The sequence below is a fragment of the Equus caballus genome, chromosome 27 (genome assembly GCF_041296265.1).
Source record: "Equus caballus isolate H_3958 breed thoroughbred chromosome 27, TB-T2T, whole genome shotgun sequence".
Taxonomy (NCBI): Eukaryota; Metazoa; Chordata; class Mammalia; order Perissodactyla; family Equidae; genus Equus; species Equus caballus.
This window is the reverse complement of record NC_091710.1, coordinates 37,281,076-37,290,377: the sequence shown is the minus strand read 5'-3', so window position 1 is coordinate 37,290,377 and position 9,302 is coordinate 37,281,076. Positions and strand designations below refer to the sequence as shown.

General features: G+C 37.9%; 1 long non-coding RNA gene across 1 annotated transcript; it reads right to left on the bottom strand.

Moving 5' to 3' along the window:
- Positions 1 to 350: 350 nt before the first annotated feature.
- On the bottom strand, positions 351 to 3,585 carry LOC138921056 (uncharacterized). Its single transcript, XR_011433298.1, has 2 exons — positions 2,557 to 3,585; positions 351 to 1,433 (listed from the first exon to the last, which is right to left on the bottom strand). It is a non-coding gene; the product is annotated as an uncharacterized lncRNA (long non-coding RNA).
- Between the last annotated feature and the right edge of the window lie 5,717 nt (positions 3,586 to 9,302).

The window sequence follows — 9,302 nt, the reverse complement described above, 5'->3', positions numbered from 1 at the left end:
TCTGTTGCCAATCTTCCTTTTTTTTTCATTTTTTTACCCCCAAAGCCCCAGTACATAGTTGTATATCCTAGTTGTAAGTCATTCTAGTTCTTCTATGTGGGTTGCACCACAGCATGGCTTGATGAGCAGTGCATAGGTCCACGCCCAGGATCTGAACCAGTGAACCCTGGGCCACCGAAGCAGAGCAGGTGAACTTAACCACTCAGCCACAGGGTCAGCCCCAACAATGACCCTCTTAAGGAAAGTGGCTCAATGTCTTTACTGAAGAAAAAGGAGAGGAAAGAAAGAAAAGGAATAAGGAAAGGTGGAGTAAGAAAGAAAGGAAGAATGTGGAGATTCTGTAAGCAGCATTTACCATTATACACATTTATTATATACATTTAATAATATCAGGCCATACAGTGTAGGAAAAAAATGTGGTGTAAATGAAAGAGTGTGGCTTTTTTTCCAATAAAGCTGAATTTGATATCTAGGCAACCCCTTTGTGGACACTGAGAAGAGTTAGAAGATGAGCTTCGATTTCCTCATGCATTAAACGGAAATATCCCTGCACAGTTTTACGAGAATTAAATAACATAACAAATTGGCAAAGAGTCTAACATTCAATCACTAAAAATGCCGTTTCTTATCCCAGAGACATAAAGATGTTAGTGCTATGAAAGTTGAAGATCGTGATGACAAAACGCATTCCAAGCTGCAATTTTGACATAATTGAGGAGATGACCAGAATAGATACCTAATCAAATTCTGCTAAAATAGTGATAAGGGATGTTGCCCTTACCACTGGCTGGGGTTTGAAAAGAAGGTATTAACCCTATATGTACCCATAGACTCTGGACACAGAAAATCAGGAGAGAGCCTTAATTTTTACTTGTGGACCATAGTTTTCTCCACTTCAGTGCTACTTTTCAGAAAATCCTTCTAATTCCAGGACCACATCCAAGGAAATCTAAGAGGCTAGTACAATGAGACCACAGGGGACTGCAGAGTCATAGCCAACAACCAGAACGTGCTGGAAGCTTATACACCAAACTGTTCACAAAAGCTGTTTCTGGGGATAGAATTATTTTGGAATGGGAGATTTTCACATTGTACCGTAAATAATTCTGCACTGGATTTGATAAAATTTTACCATAAACATAAATTGTATTTTTGATGAAGATGTAAAAATGAAGTATTATAGTTTTCAGGGTACAATAAAGAAATGAAGTGTAATAGTTTTATGTTAAATATAATAAGTCTAAATAATTTTATACTTCATCATGAAAGAAAGGTGCACACCTTAATTTATAGACATTTGATTAATGTAGGCAGAGAATAGTGTCTCCTGATTTAACATTGTTCTCCGGAAGTTCCCGCTCTTCTTAGTTGCTTCTTCTCAATATCAAATCAACACGTTATCAACACCTTCGTTGCCTGGGATGGTGAGGAGCCTGTGGTAACCAAATTATACATGAGACTCTCTTACCCTCGAGTTTACAGTTTATTAGAGGGAGAGACAAAACAAAATAGATGTCAAAATAAAATAATATAATAATGATTGTGGGAAATGCTTTGAAGCGAGGGAACAGAGTCTTGTTAGAGCCAAAACTAGGCCCCGGGAATCTAGGTTAGACTGGGAGACCAGGAAAGGCCTATCTGAAAAAAAAAAAGGCTATTAAAGAGTGACCTGAACGTTGAATCTGGGTTAGCTGTGAAAAAGTGAAAAAAAGTATTAAAGATTGTACAGAGAATAGTTTTACTTCCACTTTCTTCGATACAATGCAGCAAAGGAAAAGGCACAAGCCCGCAAGGAAAATTGAATGGGGTATCAGGAGACTTGAGAGCCGTAAGGGAAATAGAGGTATTAATAAATCAGGAGAAGGAGCCTAGAAGCAAGCTGATTTGAACTGCAAGACCTAGAGAGGCTCTGGAATTGAAGACTCTCCCAGGAACCTCCGAAAGTGGGGCCGAAAGTGGGGCTGAAACAGGAAGCTGGGCTGAGAATCTATTTAATATGCTGGTCCCTGGGTTCTTCCTCCCACCCTGCAGAGCCAGGGGGCGGACCTCCCCGCTCTGAAGGGGGAAGCTGCAGGCTTACTTTCAGATGAAGGTATTTCAGAGTGATGTCAGAGGAGGAGAAATCTAGCAGAGCTAAGTGGGGAGCAGTACACACTAAAACCTGGGGTTAACTAAATCTATACACTTAATCTTAACAACAACTTTTCACCCCCAAGCACACTATGACTAGTCAGCCCCCATTGGAAGATTATAAAATACTTATGACCCATAAAACTGACATCAGGAATCCTCTAATAAACTAACCCAATCAGAAATAAAAACAGCATGAGAGGGAAAATAAATTTTAAAAATGATTAACACCATTTTCGAAAATGTAAGAGAATATATTGCACCCATAAAAAAATAAAAGGATGCTATTTAAAGAGAAATTCAGAGATCCAGAAAAGAGTTGCCAGGAATTGAAAAGCTTAATAGATGGTATGTTAGTCTGCTAGGGCTGCCCTGACAAAGTATCACAGACTGCAGGCCTTAAACAATAAAAATTTATTTTCTTACAGTTCTGGAGGCTAGAAGTCCAAGATCAAGGTGTACACAGGGTTGGATTTCTTCTGAGGCCTCTCTCCTTGGCTTGTAGATGGCTGTCTTCTCTCTGTGTCTTCACTTGGTCTTCTCTCTGTATGTCTTTACCTATCTGTGTTCCTATTTCATCTTCTTATTAGGGTCTACCCTAATATTCTCATTTCAATTTAATTGCCTCCTTAAAGACTGTATCTCTAAATATAGTCATGGTCTGGGGCACTTGGGGTTAGGACTTCAACTGGAGGTTAGGAATTTTGGGGGACACAATTCAGTACATAACAGATGGCTTACAAGCTAAAGTTGCGGAAATCACCGATAAAGCAAATCATAAGTTTAAAATATGATAAATAGAAAAGTTTAAAAATACAACAGGATTAGTTCTACAGGTTGAATGTAATAAGAATTCCAAATCGTACAGTACTCCACCCAGCAAAACAATTAAATTAAAAAATTTTTACAGACTCAAGTGCTTTGAGTTTTCTGGTTGAAAAGATCTGTCAAATGCCTACCACAATTAATGACACAAATACCTACCGCAAGGCATATGATCAGGAAATGTTACAACACTGGGCACAAAGATAAGACGTTAAAGTGTTTTAGAGAGAGACAAAGAAAATAAGGGCACATGCGAAGCATATGGAATCTGAATAGCATCCAAATGGTTACCTGCAGCCCTGGAAGTTTAATCCCAAATTGGAAATATGCCTTCAAAACTTGAGGAAAGTTTATTTCTATCCTATAAATCTATACTAAATATAAATATCACTTACATATGATGATAGAACAACAAAGTTTTTCAGACAAGGAAGACCTCAAAAAATTGATTTCCCTTGACTATTTCTCAGGAAATTATTGAAAGAGCGGTCTCCCCAAAGTGAAGTAGTGAAACAGAAAACAGTAATAAATGGAAACCAAGAAAGAGGGAGCTCAGCACAAGAGAAAGAAGGTTATAGAATACAAAATCTCAGGGCAACAGCTGTGCAGCTGACCTTTCTGTTCCTGACTGAAGAGACAATCCGAGGGCTCCGGGGAGATGGCCACAAGAACGTGACAACATCACACCCGATGTGTTTGGATGTATTGAAAGAAGATTTACACTTATGGAAGGAAGTTATTGTGAATAATTGATAGGCATATAGCCAACTAAGCAAGGCAATTTTTAACTCCAGTTGGAGAGTTCAACTCCAGTTAAAATGTAGTAGAAGGGAAAAGAAATAATTTCTACCACATGGAACAGCTGTGAAGAAATTTTCTGAGTCATAACTTTTTCTTATATGCTGAATAGTGCTAAACACAACTTCCTGAATTTTGATTGAAGCAAATGAAATCTAGGGCCATTTCCTGAGTTGGTCAAAAATGGAGGAGAAGCTGACAGGAAGCAGAGTTTCTAGTTCTAGTTTCGTCTAGAAGCGGGAAGAACCTAGTCACAATAGTAGTGATGGGGACCATTCGAAAAGTCAAGGCTGAAAGTTATCTACTCATTGTCCCTTGCCCTGTTCTTCCTTAGGACTCTGTTCCTGTAAAGTCAGGGACAAGGATGTGCCCATCTGTAAAAGTATACTTCTCAGATTCCATTTTAGGCTCTTTCAACCATTGAGATAAAAGCAGAATTTCTGAGGTGGTGATCACAGAAAATTATTTTTTTAAAGGGGCTAATTCAGCTGGGAGGCAGACAACTTGTTGTCTTTCCATTCTTCCTCCTTGAGAATATAGACCTCAATCTAAGGATGGTGAAGAAGGACTCGCCTGACCTGCCCTGGATGGCTGACCTCCAGAATTCTTACAGAGAGAGAGGGAAAGCTATTTCTTGTTGAGTCAAAGTTATTTGAGTTTGCCAATTTTTGTCACTAAACAATACCAACTTAGGGGCCTGCCTGGTGGCGCAGTGGTTAAGTGCACACGATCTGCTTCGGTGGCCCGGGGTTCGCTGGTTCGGATCCCGGGTGCGGACATGGCACCGCTTGGTGAGCCATGCTGTGGTAGGCGTCCCACATATAAAGTAGAGGAAGATGGACACGGATGTTAGCTCAGGACCAGTCATCCTCAGCAAAAAGAGGAGAACTGGCAGCAGTTAACTCAGGGCTAATCTTCCTCAAAAAAAAAAAAATACTAACTGATAGAATATCAAGTTTATCTCTTTTGCTTCAATGTGATGTCGCCAATCAACATGTACCTCCTTCCTGTTTTTGTTTCCTTGAAATGTCTTTAGATTTGCATTTTAAGCCCCACTTCATCTTTTGAGATAAGAGTTCCTCAAATTATCTGTGGTAAAGAGCAAGTTTATTTGTAATTTCAAATTTTTGCAGACTCATTTTTGTTAAAATATACTGTTGCGTTCTCAGATGTCATGCAATGGCAAATTGCTATTAAAGGGCTAAATGCATAGTCTCAATTTATATTCAGTTTCTATACTTATATTGTCCCAGACCAGCAGTAGGATGTGCATTGGATTTCAACTAGCACTACCTTAAAGGAGATATCTATTTATATCTCATCTATCTGACTATTTTCTTTCTTTCTTTTTTTTGAGGAAGACTGGCCCTGAGCTAACACCCATGCCCATCTTCCTCCCCTTTATATGTGGGACACCTACCACAGCATGGCTCACCAAGAGGTGCCATGTCCACACCTGGGATCCGAACCAGTGAACCCTGGGCCACTGAAGCAGAATGTGTGAACTTAACCGCTGCACCACCGGGCTGGCCCCTGACTACCTATTTTCATTTTATCATTACAACTTCACCTACACGAAGTTTAAACAGGCATAGAATTGCAATCTTAGCTGCACTTGGAAAGGGGAAACCAAATCAGAGACAAGTGCTTTTACTTCTGAAGAAAATTTTCCATTTTCAACTTTTCCTCCTCAAAGAAAAAAGAATACTGAAGTCATTCTGATATATTTTTTTCCATTTGTCTGCAACATTTGTATTTCAAACTGACCTTCTTCATTTTTCAAATTGGATATTTCTAGCATTGTTTTTCTTGCCCTTGAAGTGAAAATTTCACCTGATCTATCTGGATATTAGTTTATTTTAATTATACTTTTGTTGGTACTTAATGGATTTATTCAACTCAAGATAGTTCTCTTCTTCAAGAAATTCTTCTAGTCCCTGCTGCTATCTTACTTTCCCAGTTATCACGGCTTAGATCTCTAGTCGATCCTGCTCACGTCCCATGTTCTCATTCATGTTTCATGTTTTGTTCTGACTCTTCGAACGGCCTCCAATGTCACTGCTTTGATTTCTCTGGTAGCAGTCCTGTTCTTTACTTTAAAGATTCTAAAAGTAACAAATTCTGTCACTGTCTTTCACCTTTCTTTATTAAATCCAGCTCTCTTGCCATCTGTACTTTCTCCCTGGCCAACTCTTTGCTAAGGTCTATTGCCCAAACGTTCTCAACGTTCATGCCATGAACATCCTTGTTTCATGAAATGCATTAAGAAAACGGAGAAGATTATTTTGCTCCTTTTCTAGAGCCTTCCCTGAAAGTGTTGAATAAAAAGTTTCTAATTTTATGTTACTCAATGTTTTTATAGGGTTACCATTTTATTTTATGTAGGTATTTATTTATTGAAATGTTCTCTCGTCCTTCATTTAGAAGCTAGTTTAGGCCTCAAGTTTGTCTTTCAACAGAACGGGCAAGTTCTGTGCATTTCTCCTTGCTCTCCTCTTGGTTTCTGTTGGAAGCCTTCTTTATATTAACTGGAGTGTTGCTTGCTGTGTTTAGCTCCTAGACCAATTTGAGAGTCCATCAGATATTTTTGTTTTGTCTGTGTACTGACCTGAGAAAGTGTCTCCAGCCCTCGCTGCCTGTTTGCCAATATTTAAGAAGCGGAGTCTATCCTTGTTCCTTTAGCAGTTTGTTGTCCTTCTCTTGCCAGAAACAACTTACTATGAAGGCTGCAGAATACGTGTCCACTGGTGCTCTTGGATGGAAGAAGGGGTCATGGATCCCCTGTGGTCAGTGCTGGACCTGGATCTGAAGGGAGGAAGAGGTGAAAATGTCACACCTTTGTAACCCTTCTGCCTCCCTAATATTCTGTCTCAGGATTCTTACTACAACCAAAGACATAGCTTTTCATCTTTCCTGTATTTTAATGACAATTTCAGCGAGAAATTAGGCACCGCTAACTAAGCTTTACTTTATGATAGCAGTTAAACTATCTTTGCTGTCTTGTTGCCTTGGGCCTGGTTATCTAAGGAAAAGAGAGAGACAGAGAGATTGATCCATTAGAGCTCCCTGAGTTTTCCCACAGCCACTAGAGTTGAATGTGTTTACATAAACCATTCGGTTTTTCTATGAAAACATTTTATCATTAAATCAGATTGCTATCATTTGATATATTTCCTTTTCTTCTGTCAACCTTTTTTTTTTTTTTAGTAGTTTCAGAACTGCCATCTTTTTTGGATATACAAGCGTTTCCTGAAAACCATGGAAAGAGAGTATAGAACTTCACTTCCATTTTATTTAATTATCATCTGGCTTATAATACATTTCTACATATTTCCTATTCCAAAAATGCAGTTTCGTAAAAGCTGTCCTTCACAAGACACGAGGACTCGATTCATTTTGGAAGAAACCCTGGTTCCAAGTAGATTCTATCAGCTCTGTGACCATTACATGTGTTTCACCTACTGAGAAAGGCTTCCGGAAGCTGTCTCCTGATTATTTGATATGTCTTCTTCAGGGTCTTAGTCTTAATCATTTCATTTGTTTTGTCTAAAAGTATTCTGTTGAATTGAGCCAGCCATTTTACATCATTTTTCTATAATAAACGAGTTTAAACTCACAAGAGAGTCTTTTCTCTCCAATTTCTAACAAAATCACTGTGTAGTTTTAGGATACACATAAAATTTGACCAAAAGCAGTTTCCTCTTCTGGACTTTCTGGGGCTATGTTTCCTTTTCTTTGGATAATCCTTTAGCTTTTCTATCATTTTACTTATCTTACTGGTATCACATGAGGTCAAGTTTATAAAGCATTCAACAAGAAAGTACTGTGGAAATTGAATCAATAAATAAATGTGCATTCAGCAACATTTTTCTCCCAGGCTTTATGTGCTTTATGTGCATTTATTATTATTCCTAATTTAATGTTTACTGAGCACTGAGAATCGTACTCTGTTTGGAATAGAAAAGTAGATGCCATCTCTGTCCAAAGGACTTATATTCTCATGGAAAATTCAGTTTTTACAGTGTTTGAAAAGGTAACCCTCACTGTCAGATAAATCAAGGGAGAAAATAGACTGTAAAGTTTGAACAAATTTAGCTTAAAATTTATTTTTGCCCATGAAGCCCTGACTAATGTCTGCATGGAGATTAAAATCTCACTAAAAGCATTATTAACATACAAGAGTATTAAGTAAAAGGTGTGTCCTTGATAATCTGCAGTGTAATATTATAGGCTTGAACCTCTACGGAAGTCTACAGACAGGGCAGGCTCCAGGTACAGTACATCAAGACTCTGGCCCTCTTGGTTGCCATGATTCTCTTAGTTTCACCTACTTACTTTGCTTAGCTTCAAGGCCAGATTGGGGTAAATCCAGCTTTGACAAGTTCTAGGCATCACATACAGAAATGTCCATGTCCTGAAAACATTAGGGATCAACTATTTTTTGTGTCTGTAATACACAGGCCAGGAATGTTTCTGAGGAGTTCTTTCACAGCAAACTTTCCTCGCTTCCTGTTGGCCAGGTCTGAGTTATTCGACCTTCCGTAAACCCTTCACTGTAAAGGGAAATGAGATTTCCTCTGGCATAGATGGAGGTTGCAAATGGAATCATAGTGACCATTATAGGAGGTCATTTGTGTAGGGTAACAGCACGTGTAGAAAAACAGGATCTTAAGTCGGAATTTTTAGAAGTGATATGCTAATAAAAGGTTTGTCTTTTTAAAAATAACACATTATCGGGCTGTCCCAGAGGCATAGTGGTTAAGTTTGAGTGCTCTGCTTCAGCGGTCTGGGGTTCACAGGTTCAGATCCTGGGTGCAGACCTACACACCACTCATCAAGCCATGCTGTGCTGGCATCCCACAAGTAAAATAGAGGAAGATTGGCACAGATGTTAGCTCAGGGCTAATCTTCCTCACCAAAAAAAAATTTAAAAATAAAATAAATAAAAATAATGTTACAATTCCTAATGACTGTCTTTTGCTTTCCTGTTTTAGGCCTTATAAACAAATTTATTTCAATTAAAACTTCTCTCATTTTTGTACGATGAAGTCTCTATGAATCTTATACCCCTCTACTTTATATTTTTGCTTACAATTGCTTCTGTAAATATAAATGTTGATAATTTATATTTTTTTAACTTTGAAAAATAAAAGTTGCTTTTAAATGTTTGATATTTTAAAAATTGCTTCTGACAGTATTTGAGGAATAAAACTTGACTGATTTTGTCAAATTTCTGGAGTTATTTTATGCATTTTTTATTATTTAGAACAATTTATTATGGTTTAACACGCACAGTCTTTTATGATATATGTAATTCTGAAATTCCACATAATTTGATGACAAATCTTTCCTGTATTTCTTTTATACTGTTCCTTTTAGAGAGAGCTCATTGGTACTTTAGAAGTAAATTAGTCTTATTTAATAACTCTAAAATTTGAAGCAATTTGAAGTCCTGATTCCTTTCTTACACCTAGCCAAGGAAAGCCAGGCCATAAGATTTGGTCTTGTCTAAATTTATAGAAGAAAACAGAGAAAGAGATTTCAGCAGT